General features: G+C 40.7%; 1 protein-coding gene across 1 annotated transcript in view; it reads left to right on the top strand.

Moving 5' to 3' along the window:
• The first annotated feature begins 1,577 nt into the window (after window positions 1-1,577).
• The window catches only part of LOC141048653 (neurturin-like), a 418,253-nt gene continuing 403,741 nt past the window's right edge, over window positions 1,578-16,089 (top strand). The window contains exon 1 of the mRNA XM_073544445.1: window positions 1,578-2,344. The gene's annotated coding sequence lies outside the window, so the exon portion shown is untranslated. The remainder of the gene's footprint in view (window positions 2,345-16,089) is intronic.

The raw sequence follows: 16,089 nt of genomic DNA, 5'->3' as shown, positions 1-16,089 counted from the left end.
TTAACCCATAGAGAATATATGGGGTATTGTCAAGAGGAAGATGAGAGACACCAGAACCAACAATGCAGACAAGCTGAAGGCTGCCATCAAAGTAACCTGGGCTTCCATAACACCTCAGCAGTGCCACAGGCTGATCGCCTCCATGCCACGCTGCATTGATGCAGTAATTGATGCAAAAAGAGCCCCGACCAAGTATTGAGTGCATTTACTGAACATACATTTCAGTAGGCCAACATTTCAGAGTTTAAAATCATTTTTTCAGGCTGGCGTTATAAAGTATTCTAATTTACTGAGAAAATGACTTTTGGGTTTTCATTGGCTGTAAGCCATAATCATCAACATTAACATAAATAAACACATGAAATAGATCACTTTGTTTGTAATGACTATGTAATATATGAGTTTCATTTTTTGTATTGAAGAACTGAAATAAATTAACTTTTGATGATATTCTAATTTTGTGAGAAGCACCTGTACAACACACAGTCTTACTAACTGATAGTATACTTGATATTGTATAATCTACCTGATATCCTCTAGGCAATCGTGACTTCCTGGGATTTCCTGAGATAAGCTCCAAGAAAAACAAGAAGGAGTGTGAAATAAAAGCGGTAACAACTCTGTGCCCTGCAGGTGAAAAAGGGCAAGTCCCATCTGGTGAGTGTGAAGAACAAGGCCTGACCTATCTGAGAACTGGCACAGAAATACCAAAAGCAACTGGTATGCTGCCAACGCCTTAACCCTAAGGTTTAACCCTTGTGGTGGAAGTGTAATTTGTATCTATTCATTATCTATCTATCTATCTATGTATCTATCTATCTATTAAAATGAATGTTCACACATTTCATTAGTTTTATTTTCCCTTCTTTTAATATGCTATACTATGGGACAGGTTATGGATAAACAATTAATTGTATCCCCTGCAGTAATTATTATCTTTTTGACAGTTATTATATTAACATGATTGTTATGTTCCTTCATACCTAGTCGTCCTAATGAAACACTGATAAGCCACACCATTAGATGACAGGATAATTAATGCATCTTTTTTTTAATCTAAGAGTACTGATGCATTTCATTCAATACTCTATACATTGAACTAACTTGGCTTAATTGTGTTATGAATGGATTTCTCCTACAATATCATTTTGTGAATGAACTAAAGTATCAATAAGCAATAGCTTTAAGCACAGATTCCTCTTAACAACAGCTCATGACATTGCTGCTCCAGGAGTGCAATTAGCCATAATTACTCAATTCTGCAATCCATTAGGCACGTCAATGTCACTACTGTACTTTGATCCCGCGTAGACTGCTTTAGTAAACTTCCCCTATTTAACGTGCAGTACTACTCAATGCGTTACAGGAGACATCAGTGGCTCAGGGGTTAAATGTCATATTTTCTGTAACCTGATATTGGCCAGCAGGAGGAGTTAGTGAGAAAAGAAAGATTAAAGTTGAAAAAAAAAAAAAGTCAAAACCTTGCACTTATATAGACACACTCTCACCCTCCCACCTTAAGCCCTTCCTTCAGAAGAAACTCATTTTCTCCTTCAAGCAAGGTTCTGGGTGGCTGAGAGAAGGAGGAAGATTAAACATCAGACTACTGCTAAAAATAATTAATCCTACAGCACAAGAATCCGACAATCCTGAGGAGTTTTCTTAGCTCCAATCACATTCTAATAAAGCAAAATTACTTAGAGAAGGAAACATATTAGGGCTCATCAGAAGATTGGCGCTTTTTCTATTTAGACTGTGCCTAATATTGGAGGAGTTCAAGATCTTCAATTTTTTTTCACAGGACAGATCAGGTTAAGTGGAAGAAGTGTTGCTTAATATGTTAGACACATGACATGCCTCCAGAAACACGTATGTTAATTAGCTGCATTTATATAACGAAGCGGCTATAACCTCTGACAGCTCTTGGATGGGAAAGACGGTCTCTCGAGAGAAATTACAACAACCCTACTTATTGGATTTTACAAGGAATTACCAGACGACTAAACAAGGCTTTTTTCTTACTGTATAACAGAATTTCCAAGGAGCTTTCAAGAAATTGTTGACTTGAAATACTCTAACGTCCCTGCTTTAGTTGTACCCAGCATGGGACATGATGACCACTCAGAAGCTGTCATGAGAGGTTGGGCAGTTCCTTCCAGATGTTGCAGCCTCTCTTAGCGGTGTCCAAGTGACCTTTAAAACATCTTCCTTGACTGTCCCAATGGAAGTCACAGACATATTCAAGGGGAACCCATCTTTATGGCTTTGTGCTTACAACAGTGGATGTGATATAATTTCAGGAGATCCCAATATTCATTAGCAGTCTGGATGGTCCGGGCTAAAGGTAAGGGAATAAGGAATAAAACCACAGTTGTACTTCTGAAAACATGTGTTCCTCTTCAAGTGTGCCTTTCTTAGCAGCCTCGCGAAGCCTTGTAATTGAGAAAGCATGTAGGTGTAATATGCTCAGCCTCAGACTTGACTCTTTTGATGTTCAAAATACTATAAAACTATTTAAGGAATTTCGGCTAAAAGGGAAACATTTGCATCCAAGTGTACATTTTGATGAGAATTGAACGTTAAGAATAAAATCCTCGTTCTTGAGTAGAATGGATGAATTTACAAGCTTTTAAGCCTGAGATGTAAATGCTGTAGTTTTCTTGGTACCAGAATCTTGATGAATGTGTCAGAGTATCATCAGCTGGAGATGCAAGAGAAAATCCTCCTGAGCTCGATTCTGATTACAGTGCCAGCTCGGCAGATAGCTTGTCAATGAGAATTAGTTAAGTCACTTATTAGTCTTTTTTATTTTAATTACGAGTGACTATCCATGGATTTTTTTTAAGGATTTAAAGCAGTATAACACAGTATCACAGGGCAATCTAATCCCTTTTGGATTACAGTGTCAGTTGATCCAGTCTTTTAATGCAACATTTGCACATTAAACTGGTTACACCTGATCCAGAGTAAATCTACGAATGTTCATGAAAAGAGGACATGGGTCAATCAATTCACTACTTTAGCATTTATGCCAGATTATATTTAATCCACATCACAATAAACTATAGGCATTTTTACTGTACTTTTATTTTATTTCAATTCATCATTATTTTGCTTTATTGAATAAAACACAGGTATTTTTTTTCAGTTTCACTGAGGCCATGTTCACCAGTTCGGTATTTCGCCATCATTTTACATCAGTATTTATAAGCTAAAACCAGGAGTGGATGATAAATACAGAAGTGGTGACGCGTTTCTATTATAATTTTCCTCTGAATGTTTTTGGCTTGCAAATACTGATGTAAAAGACTGACCAAATACTGAACATGTGAATGTGGCTTTACGACAAAAGCTTTGCGGTTCATAAACAGAGAGTTATCAAAGGCTTTGTGCCATGGAGAGGGGGAATCAAAGGGTTAAAGAGAACATGACAAGCTCAATAGACAGTCCATGTAAATTCCACTCTCTAACATAAAATCTGGCGGAAACTCTTCCTCGCACATGCTTTGGGAGGGATTTAGACTATAGTAAGATAAAGTCCAAAATCACCATACACGTCTGCTAATGTACTGTGATTACTCAACTAAATAGATTGATAAAAAATGATTATCAAAAGCCTTATCTGAAAGCCTTTGTGTCCACCATTGCTGATTACCAATATTTCAGGAAGTTACCTAATTCATAGAGACATCTTGTATGCATTATACAATATTTTCCTATTAGGGTATGTTCATACAGTGTTTTGTAGCTTTTTTTCCCTTCATGAAAAATGCAGATTGTTGGCAGGAAAAATGCTGCAAGTTTTTTGATGTGCTATAGAGTTTTTTTTTTTAATGTGTTTTTTAATGTGTTTTTTTATGCACTCAATTGAAGGGGTAAAAAAATGCAGGAAAAATGCTTCAAGCTTTTTGATGCGTTATTGATGCTTTTTTATCCGTTTTTGATGTGTTTTTTATGCATTCATTTGCAGTGGTCAAAAAAATGCAGTAAAAATGCCGCGGTTCCCTAGAAATGCACCTTTTCTGGAAAAACGCAAGGAAAAATTGTAGCATTAAAAACAAATTTTAGAAATCTCATTTGTTTTGCAAAAAAAAAAACTGCTGACATAAAGTAGCCTCTTTTTTCATACAACCAGGAATTTTCTCGGTCTTCACAGTGCGCGACATCACCATTGGTCGGAAGTTCTCACAAATGAGGCACGGGACAAGATTTCCTTGTCATGTTTCACCAACTTCTGATAACAGTAAAGTGCCAACATGACTGAACGGAATTTCCGAGCTGTGCGAGTCTGACAGTGTGCAGCTTGATAAGTGCTTTACATTAGATAGTAGGCCGCCACATATTGCATTCATTCGGATAATCTGTAGAATGGAAGACACACGCAATGGAAATGGAGCGCTCTCTTGATAATCTGGTCGTACTGTCACAGCTCATTAGATAGGATGCGAGCACGCTGTGCTGCCCTGGATATGTATGGGAAAGGATACTGCAAGTACATCTTGTGAACGTTCGGATTTTATCAGATGTCACAATGTATTAGAGAAAGTGAGACATCTTTCTCTTTCACAAAATGTATGGCAATAGCATTAGAGTGCTTGGGTTTTCATGTCCTGAGCTATATTCCCAACGCATTTGAAAGTAAGAACAATCTGCACCTGTTTTGGCAATCTGTTTGAGGGTCCGGCCAGACAGAAGAACATGTAAAAGTCATTCAGTAGTTTCCAAATTTACCATTGAATATTATTTCTCTCTTTCAAGTGGAAGCCTGAAATCTTTAATCTTAATCCACTCATGCTTTCCTAAGCATTCCTAATATTCCACTAAGAGCTCATTCAGACATCAGGGCTTTTCTCACTTAAGAAAATCAGTCCGAGACTTTGCAGGGTTTTTGATCAGCGTATCATCAGAGTTTTGGTCAGTGTGTCAGTTTTTACCATCAGAGCTTGATCAGTGTTTCAACATTTTTTCTTACATTCGAGAAAAACTGATGAATGTTTGGCCATGTCTACACATTGAGTTTTTGGTGAGTTTTTAACTCAGTATGTGTAAGCCAAAACCAGGAATGTGTGAAGAATACGAAAGTGGTGACGTGTATCTATTATACTTTTCCTCTGATTGCTCCACTTCTGATTTTGGCTAATGTAAAAGACTGACCAAACACTGCATGTGTGAACATGGCCTGTCTCAAACTTCACATATAGAACAGGAAAAAAAAGAATATGTGGATGGCATCCAAGCATTGTCCTATTTTCTTCACAAAACCATAGATTTGCATTGGCAAGTTTGAATCAACACAGTGATGAATATGTCTCCGTACTTTTGTGTTGACTACTTGCTCTGCGAAATACTGGCATGTAAACAGTCCCATAGATGATATTAGGTTCTATAGCATAGATAATAATAGTTACAGATAGTACTCATAGGTAAACAAAATTTACATCTGAATGAGCCTTTAGAAGAATGTTAATGGTGAAGCTGCCATTAATTTCTATTACACTTCACTAGGACATCAGTGATTTTCACAATAAATATGGTACAAGTGTGAGCAGGTTGCGGGATGCAGTGATGCACAAGAGACAGAACAAGGGTTAACAATTTAATTTAATAATGGGATACTCCAGCCAGGGAGGCAAACAGATAAATGAGGAACTAAACAGTTAAATTGTAACTGATATGCTAGGTTAATGAACGAGGTAACGGCATTTCTTTCAAACACTTATTGGGTCAGATGTTACTCCGGCTGCAGATGATGCTTGGGGGTCAGCAGTTCCGACAGTAGCCGCGGTGCTTGTCCAATGAGGTCCTGCAGGCAATGGTAGCCCATCTTCTGGCAGCAGCAGTCGGTCTCCGGTACGTTCCACTGAGCCTCTAGTCCATAATTGGATTCAGCCAACGCAAACAAGGCCGCAGTACTGTCAGGGTCCCAGTCGAGCAGCGTGGCAATGTCCGGCAATGAGAGCAGCGGCATACAGTCCTGCACCCTGCCCTGGCCTTCAGGCTTATGTGTGGCACTCAGCTGTACAGGGCTCCCGGCTCTCTCCCTGTTACTGCAGTGGGCTCCTGGCATTGAGTTGGCCATGTTTAGTTATGGCCCAGCTGCACACACCGTGGAGCACGCTGTGCACGCACCTTGTCTCGGTCACTGCTGGCGGGAAACTCGCTGACGCTGCGTGTGCTTTCACTTTTAACTGCACCCCTGTTTCCGGATCAGGGCACTGGTCCAGGCCTTTTTGCCTTCCCCCGGACAACATGGGACACAGCCTTGACAGTTCCGGACCCGGTTTAGTACAGGTAAGCACGGTCTGGTCTTCCCCCTTACACAAATTTTATCAGTGTTTTGGATCAAGTGCCTGAGTGTTTGGTCAGTGTGTCTTCAGTGTTTTGCATCAATGTGTCTTCAGTGTTTTGCATCAATGTGTCTTCAGTGTTTGGTCAGTGTGTATTCAGTGTTTTGGATCAATGTGTCTTCAGTGTTTGGTCAGTGTGTCTTCAGTGTTTGGTCAGTGTGTCTTCAGTGTTTGGTTAGTGCGTCTTCAGTATTTTGATGATCAGTGTGTCATCAGTATGTGGTCAGTGTTTTTTCACTGTGTCTTCAGTGTTTTGGATCAGTGTGTCTTCAGTGTTTTGCATCAGTGTTTCTTCAGTGTTTGGTTAGTATGTCATCAGTGTGTTTTATTTATGGATAAAGAAATGAATTAGAAATCTTCTACTATCCTTTGCAATGTTAATCACGGACAGCACACTGATGCCATCCTTGTGTTGTATGTGTTTTTCATGGACCCATATACTTGTATTACTACTTTTCATTGGTACTTTTCATAAGTTGGAAAAAAAGTGACAAGTCTCTTTGATATTTGCATGCACACACAGTCCGCAAACACTGCATGGACATGTGAACAGTCCCATAGACTATAACTGGTTTGAGTTCTATTTGTGACAATGACGGATATAACTTGAATGTTAAATACAAAAGGACTAAATGAGATCTTAGACTGTGATGGACACTACTCACAGTCAAATTGCTGTAATATACAACTCCAAAAATTAGCAAAGTATTTGATAAGTATTTTATTAATAAATATTCTATTATCCAGGATGGCAGAAAGAATAATGCTGGAGAAGACATAGATTGTGAGCCCTCGTGGGCAGGGTCCTCTCTCATCCTGTACCAGTCGTGACTTGTATTGTTTAAGATTATTGTACTTGTATGTATTATGTATACCCCTCCTCACATGTAAAGCGCCATGGAATAAATGGCGCTATAATAATAAATAATAATAATAATAATAATAATAAATGTAGCTCCACTCCAATCACCCGGCATTGCGAAGATTACATTTGGTACTCTATTCCTGTATCTAAATGGCATCTAAATTTGCTGACCAAGACATAGAAGCTTGTTGTCATCCCCATAATGATTGAGGCACATGTCCTGCCAACCGCACAGCTGTGTCCGTGCGCCATTATACTTTGATATTAAATGGACTGATGATTAAACTGTAACTAGAAGTTCAATGCCCATCAATGAAGAGCTCAAACAAAGGGGCTCAAACCATATTCCAAAATCCCATTCTTTAAGTAATTAGCTAATGCCAAATAACCCCTTCTAGTTTTAATGTGTTTTAAAGGAGACTTGCCAGTAATTGGTGCCTGGCTCTCTTAACATACACCACCTTGGGGAGGCACACTTTATACCATTTGTGACACACTCTAAGGCTCAGTGCACACGTTGCAGAAAATTTCTGCACAAAAATCTGAATCCCTTCCCAGAAACCGCACCTATTTTTCCGCGGCGGTTTTTGCGCGGTTTTGATGCGTTTTTTACCGCAGCGGTTTCTAAACGCATGGGAGAAGCCAAAACCGCAGAAAAATCCGCAAAATTAATGAGCATGCTGCGTTTTTTACCGCGATGCGTTTTGTTCGCGGTAAAAAACGCATCAATGTGCACAAAAAGTGCAAAATACATAGACATGACTGTGCACCTTATTTTTAGTGGTTTTATAGCGGTTTTATAGTGAAAACCGCGGTAAAAACCGCTAAAAAAACGCTGTGTGTGAACACAGCCTTAAGAAGAACTCCAGAGATTGAAATACACGCACTTTCGGAATTTGTCTGTTAAGTCTTGCATTAAGAACTTTTCTCTACATGACATAGAAAACATGCTGACTTCAAAATTGTTGTACTTTATTTCCTTTTCAGGACATTAATCAGGAATTTAGTGTAGTCCTGAGAAACATTAGATAATTGGATGAGAATTTCTATAATTATTTTTCTGCTGACCACCCAGAGTGTGCAGTTGATCAGCTCACGCTATATTCAGCCTAGGTTTATATAAATGTATTTATAAGTGGAGTTTAAAGGAATGAATGTTAAAGGCTATTTACCTTAAAATCTTAAATCTGGAAAGTTGTCAGGCAAGAAAATTTTGTTGTATACATTACATGTACAAAAATAGTAACAGATTTTATACGATGATAAGCTTGTTGCACTTGGTGGTGGGGGTTACAGTCAGTGGAGCACCTGTGTGCACCAAAGTGTCTTTCGATCAATTGTAAAGAGTACATATCATTAGGCTGAGTTCACACGTGGCGTTTTTTTCGCGTTTCCGCGGCTGTTTTAACCGCGCGATTTTGCCGCGAAAACGCGAAAAATAAGCATCCCATGCATTCCTATGGGATTCCGCAATGCTGTGCTAATGCTGCGGTTTTTACCGCGGCGGAATCGCTTCGCGGTAAAAACCGCAGCATGCTCATTAATTTGCGGAATCGCGGCGATCCCGCACCCATAGGAATGCATTGTTCCGCTTACTTTCCGCATGTGGCTGTGCACACCATGCGGAAAGTAAGCAGAACAATCGCGGATGGTACCCACGGTCCGGAGGAGAGGAGACTGTCCTCCGGGCTTTGGGTACCATATCCCTGTAAAAAATAGAATTTAAAATAAAAAATATTGTTATTCTCACCCTCCGACGTCCCGCGCAGTCTTTCTGCTTCTCTTCACGCTCCCGTTCCCAGTAGTCCTTTGCGAAAATGCCCGCGATGGCGTCCGTTCTCGCGGGATCGAGAAGTCTCGCGGTCATTCGCGCGACGTCATCGCGAATTACCGCGAGACGTCGCGATCCCGCGAGAACTGACGTCATCGCGGGCATTTTCGCAAAGGATTACTGGGAACGGCTGCGCGGGACGTCGGAGGGTAAGAATAACACCATTTTTTATTTTTTTTTACATTTTATCTTTTACTACTGATGCCGCATAGGCGGCCTCAGTAGTAAAAAGTTGGTCACACTCGTCAAACACTATGTTTGACGAGTGTGACCAACCTGTCAATCAGTTCTCCAAGCGATGCTACAGATCGCTTGGAGAACGCTAGCATTTTGCAAGCTAAATACGCTTGCAAAATGCTAGTTTTTCCGCGGGAAAATCGCGGGAATTTAAAATGCGATATTCCCGCGGACTGGAATTCCGGAACTCTCGCGGTAATTTCCGCGAGAGTTCCGGTACGTGTGCACTTAGCCTTAAAGTCAAGGAGACAAGTGGCATTCAATCATTAATAGAGATTGTCAACGCAATTCTATGTGAATTTGCGTATAATTTTATGAAATTTGCAGATTGTATTCAAATAATTTGCCATGCAATCTGAATACAAGGCCACAAAAATGTTTGCCACCTTTTAACAAAATGCTTAAAATTAAATCAGTCACAAAAGGCTAACATGACTTCAAGAGCGACCACATGAGTTTTGTTTAATGCCTTTCACCTATCACATAATCAGGATAAACTTTTATAGCCTGTGTAAAAGCCTGAGCAGGGAATGCAGCAGCCATTTAAAGATAAGGATAGTGACAGTTTGTCAGATCTCACAGTTCAGTAATAGAGACAGGAAGAGAGCCCTAAATCATTGGACAAATGTTCCAGACAGTAGTAGTCTATGAATAATAGAGAGATTAAATTGATAAAGGGGTTAGCCAGGACTTTTATTATTTTTGTTCATGGAGCTAATAACTAATAGACAAGTAGTTGCCAGTTACCTCCCTGTTCTGAATGGGGACAATCTCTGCCCTCTCAGTTGGTTATTCTGCTGCTTCAACTCAACATTCATCAACAGAGCAGTTCTTCCTCTTTCAGTCTGCTCTGTTGGCAGGGTGATACTGCGGACAACATGTTGATTAATAGGCGGTTCCTAGCAGTTCAGTAGAAGGGACTCATCCGTCAATCAACAAGACATCAGTATAGATGCTCCGTCAACAGAGCAGAGAGGAAAGAAGACTTTGCTCTGTCAATGTGAATTCAACAGAAGGAGAATCACCTGCAGAAGCTGTCCATGACCACTTTGAGCCAGCTGAGATTGGCTCCAAGCAGAACAGGTCGGTTGTTTGCCAGAATTTGCCATCCAGCAAGTGTATTAGTGGGAAAGAAGTAGAGGGCATTATCGAAAGTAAGGCACATCACTTGTCTCAGTCACAACAGGATGATAATATCTCTAACAGAGATACCGTCAGTTTGAGTCTGTGTTCTGCATAGAATGGTCTTCCTGATGACAAATGAATAAAGCGGGATAATTTATATACCATTTTTTAGATAAAAAAAGAAAAACATGAAAAGACTGTCAGCACAATGACAGCACACGTAGGTATAGCCAGCTTTTTGACATGTATATATTCTTTTTCTTTTTTTTAGAGATAATGGCTTCGGTAAATGCTGCCTCAAGTAAACAATTTAATTTAGCATTAAAAATGTCTGTTGGGTCAGATGGTAATTTCAAATAGAACTTATTATTATTAAGCTGTTTTTATGCCTTCTCAATATACATGTCTGTGGGCCATAATACCACGTTCGCTCCTTTATCCGCTTGTTTTATCTGAAATTGCGGATTATTTTAAAGTGATAACAACGTCTTTTTGTCTGTCCTGGTCAAGTTTTGTTGGCCCTGAAAATTGTCTGGTAGTCTTTCTATTTCTTTTTTCATCACTTCAAAAAATGTTTTTACTGAAGGGACCAATGACAAAGGAGGAGTGTTTGTAGAAGGGGACCTATGTGGAAATAATCTATCTGTAGATGCTTCACTTTCTTGTAACAGGTCAAGAAGGTCAAGAATGCTTGTCTATCAACATCAGATGACAGATTAGGGAAAGACTCAGGTCTGTGATGCAGTGCTCGTAGAACTATTTTCTACAAAAAAGATAAAGATCTTTTATAACAATAAATTTGTCCAACATCTGCGTAGGGGAAAAAGTAAGTCCCCGCTGCAATACTGACCTTTGAGCGGTAGACAGTTGATATGTGGACAGATTTATAACTTGTAGTTGATCAGTTATCGGACCTGTCTCTGAGGTCTCCATGTCTGACTTTTTGTAGGGTAGCGATGCCAAGTTTTGGCCATGTGTCTTCCGTCTCCCCCTCCTTGCCCTCCGTCTGTGTCGCTGGCATCAGATGCTAAAAAAATCGCTGAGACTCTTTTCAGCTGGCCCCATTGGTACTCGAAGCAGGATTAACTGTGTCCATTCTTTGGTTGCCAGTATGTTTCACTTATAAGCCATTCCTCTAGTATAGTCCGATTTATCTCTCTGTAATTTCCTTTTCTTTCCTTCAATGATCTCTTTCTCAAATTTCATAATTGCATCCTTGAGCTTGACCCTATCACAGTGATCAAAATAAAAAAAAATAGTAAATCAAACCCCCCTTTATCACCCCCTTAGTTAGGTAAAATTAATGAAATTATTTTTTTTTTATTTCTTTCCATTTTCCCATTAGGGTTAGAGTTGGGCTTAAGTGAGTTGGGCTACAGTTAGGGTTGGGGCTAAAGTTAGGGTTGGGGCTAGGGTTAGGAGTGTGTTGGGGCTAGGATTTTGGTTAGGGTTATGGTTGGGGATTAGGTTTTGGGGTGTTTTGGGGTTAGGGTTGGAGTTAGAATTGAGGGGTTTCCACTGTTTAGGTACAACAGAGGTCTCCAAATGTGACATGGCGCAACCATTGATTCCAGCCAATTTTGCGTTCAAAAAGTCAAATGGTGCTCCCTTCCTTCTGAGCCCTGCCATGCACCCAAACAGTGGCTTTTCCTGACATATGGGGTATTGGCGCACTCAGGAGAAATTGCACAGCAAATTTTGTGGCCCATTTTCTCCTGATACCCATGTGAAAATAAAAATAATTGGTTCCAAAGTAAATTTTTTGTGAAAAAAAGTAAAATGTTCATTTTTTTTTTCTTCCACATTGCTTTAGTTCTTGTGAAGCACTGAAGGGTGCAATTTTTAGAACGGTGTCACTTTTGGGTATTTTCTGTTATATTGACCCCGCCAAACTCAATTCAAATGTGAGGCGGTCCCTAAAAAAATGGTTTTGTAAATTTTGTTGGAAAAATTAGATGTCACTGGTCAACTTTTAACCCTTATAATGTCCTAACAAAAAAAAATTGTGTTTCCAAAATTGTGCTGATGTAAAGTAGACATGTGGGAAATGTTACATATTAACTATTTTTTTGTGACACCACTCTCTGATTTAAGTATACAAAAAATAAGAGCTTGAAAATTGCAAAATTTTCAACATTTTTGCCAAATTTCCATTTTTTTTCATAAATAAACGAAAGTTATAGCACAGAAATTTTATCACTAAGATGAAGTTCAATATGTCACAAAAAAAAATTTTCAGAATCTGTGGGATCCATTTAAGCATTCCAGAGCTATAACCTCATAAAGTGACAGTGGTCAGAATTGTAAAAATTGGCTTGGTCATTAGGTAGCAAGTTGGCTCTATCACTAAGGGGTTAAGATCGATATTTGGCCTACACAATCAGTCTTGATACTTTTATGTGTTGCTTTTACTATTATGCCCTGTAGAAATTTGTACACGATTGTCACTGTGTTCAATGACAAGCTAGCAATGGAGATATAGCTGGTAGCATCGTTATTCTAAGTCAGAAAAAGAGGGTTTTCCGTTTCTTTGACAACACAAATTGTTCTAAAGTTGTGATGTTGCTGGAGTGATACAGTTGCCAAGGCAATGATTCTGGAGTTTGGTTTGACTCCATGTATACACTGCTTTTTGCATTTTGGCAAAGCAATGCATTTTGAAGGATACTTTGTCTACTGGAATATAAACTATTAAAGGGAATCTGTCACCTATTTTTTCACATATAAGATATGGCCACCGCCATTAGGGGCTTATCTAGAGCATTCTGTAATGCTGTAGATAAGCCCTCGATGTAACCTGAAAGATAAGAAAAACTTGTTAGATTATACTCACCCAGGGGCGGTCCGGTCCGGGTACGATGGATGTCGCGGTCTGGTCCTGTGCCTCCCATCTTCTTGCGATGACGTCCTCTTCTTTGCTTCCCATTGTGGCTCCAGCACAGGCGTACTGCTCTGCCCTGTTGAGGGCAGAGCAGAGTACATCAGTGCGCAGGCGCCGGACCTCTCTGACCTGCTCGCTAGAAGATGGGTGGTGCCGGACCGCAACACCCATCGGACCGGACCCCCCTGGTGAGAATAATCTAACTTGTTTTTCTTATCTTTCAGGTTACATCGGGGGCTTATCTACAGCATTACAGAATGCAGTAGATAAGCCCCTGATGGCGGTGGCCGCATCTTATATGCCAAAAATGAGGTGACAGATTCCCTTTAAATAAAGATAGTCAACTTAGTAGGGGAGGGCTTCCTAGTTGCACTACTCTTAATAAAAGCAGGCAGTGTTGGAAGAGGTTTCTCAATATTCGAGGTTCTCTAAGATTAACTTGCTTACGAGACAAAACTTGTAAAATTTTTCCCATCCTGCTCCAAACATTCTGGAGATGTGAGGATGTTGTGTTGGTGTCTCATTTGTTTAGTAATCATACATTTTATTAATGGGAACAAACTTAGTCCTTTAGCAAAGGCATTCAATCCAGGAGATCTGCACATCTCCATATACACTCACTACCTGTGAGACAAAACAGGTCTTATTTTACCCCGTGAACCACACTCAAAGATATGGTCGATTAACCCCTTTTAGTCCTAAATGCACTAAAGCATTAATTCAGGTTTATCACCCATCCACTATGTGTCTAACAGCCACTTTATAAGAGATGAAGTCACTTATCTTTTAATAGTCAGATTAAATTGGCATCAGAGAAAGGCCAATTAAAAGCTGGACTCTGGTGTAACTTATTTAAACAGATCACCAGAACAATCCAGTTTCACTTAGTTTACAAGTTGTATTATACCCCAGTATCCATGGCCAAAATGAAATTTAAGCAGATAGTTTTCCAAGATGCTATACTTAGGGTTTCAATTTTGCCTGCTTGATTTTGGAAGGGGGCGGGGGGGGGGGGGGTTCATGAGCAACACTGGAATCAGTCATTTTTAACTGCTCTCATGGAGTGGCAATGTGACAATAGCTGTAGAGTGTTGATCTCTAAACTGATTTTTATAGCTAGTCTTCTGATTAAATGGTGATGGTGGTTAAAGCAAGCCCTGTCTGTAGCTGAATGGCTCAATGTGGGCAGTAGGATAGGTTGGGGCAAAACATTCGGTCTACAAATGAGAATCACTCCAAAGAATTTGGACAGTACAGAATTTGCCTTTTACTTGAGCCGCATTTGTAAAACTGTGCTCATATAGTGTTGTCATCTTTTTGCAATAGATTTGGTTGTATAGACTTACAGTGGCTTAATGGCCTGTCACACTAAGCGATATCGCTAGCAATATCGCTATAACGTCTCTGGTTTATGTGACGTTATAGCGATATTGCTAGTGATATCGCTATGTCTGATACTTACCTCCGACCGCTCCCCCGCTGGTTATCGCTGATCGCGCGAGAACGTTCAGGACTGTTTCTCGTTGTCAGCTTCCTGCTGGGCTTCCTGCTGTGACGACGAGGGACGCGTGGACGCGGGCAGGAGGACGTCAGGATCGCCTCGTCTGACAGGTAAGTAGCGACCCCTGACCCCTGCGATGCCGCTAGTGAGATCTGCCTGTGTGGAAGCTCACTAGCGACCACTTAGCGATGTACCAGCGATACTGACCGCATCATATCGCTGGTCGGGATCGCTGGTACATCGCTAAGTGTGACAGTACATTTACATCAGCTAAACAGCCCACTCCCACCTTCTCTTTTGTCCATTAACCTCAAACTCCCTGTTGCCCCTATTTCCTGTCCCTCATCAGCTCTCCAGACAGTCTCTGTCTGCCAGTTATTTAGTTCAGCCAGACTTGATCACTCTGATCTATTAATGTTATTGTGCTACTTTGTTTATTTCATTTTCTCACCTCGGCTTTTATTGTGCCCACTTGCTTGCTTTCTGATTTTGTCACTGACATAACCTCTTGTTATCCTCTTGGTTGTCATGACCCTAATTGCTGCCTGTTTGCTCCTCCTGTCAGCTGACTCCATGGCCCCAGCCCAGGGGTCCTTGGGTAAAGGCCCCGTCACACTAAGCGACTTACCAGCGATCCCGACACCGATATCAAGGTGTCAGGATCGCTAGTAAGTCGCTATGTGATCGCTGGTGAGCTGTCACACAGACATCTTCACCAGCGATCAGCACAGCGATGCCGAGCGCCCGGCATCGCTGGCCATCCCTGTAAAAAATAGAATCATTATTTTTTTTATTATTTTTTACACCTGATCGCTGGTCTCCCGCCTGTAACACACAGCGATGCGTGCTGGCCAGCGGGAGACCAGTGACCAAAGAAATGTCCAGAGGTTTCTTCCAGCGATCAGCGATACCGGCAGGGGGGCCGCTCGCTGATCGCTGTCACACACAGCGATCTCGCAGTGAGATCGCTGTTACGTCACAAAAGTTGTGACTCAGCAGCGATCTTGCTACCGAGATCGCTTAGTGTGACGGGGCCTTAAGTCCAGATCACTGTCCAGCCATTAGAAGGTGAAGGCCAGGGCAAACACCGGGATCAGATAAACAGAGTCTTTTGCACTAAACCTGGATTTGGAAACCCTATTATCAGCTTCCAGGCTACAACAAATAGTGCACCTGTGACACTTAGGGCCTCATTCATTAAGACTGGCATTGTGCAAGCAACTTAATGAATTAGGCACATTTTTCAACTGGCAGGCTCCTCACTGCTTCTCTGCTAGAAGGTCAGGAAATGGAGTAACATTT

Source organism: Dendrobates tinctorius, unplaced genomic scaffold (assembly GCF_039654945.1).
Source record: "Dendrobates tinctorius isolate UK_male_01 unplaced genomic scaffold, ASM3965494v1 ptg000011l, whole genome shotgun sequence".
In the NCBI taxonomy this organism is placed as follows: domain Eukaryota; kingdom Metazoa; phylum Chordata; class Amphibia; order Anura; family Dendrobatidae; genus Dendrobates; species Dendrobates tinctorius.
Note: the sequence above shows the minus strand (reverse complement) of the source record. Positions and strands in the feature narration are given on the sequence as shown.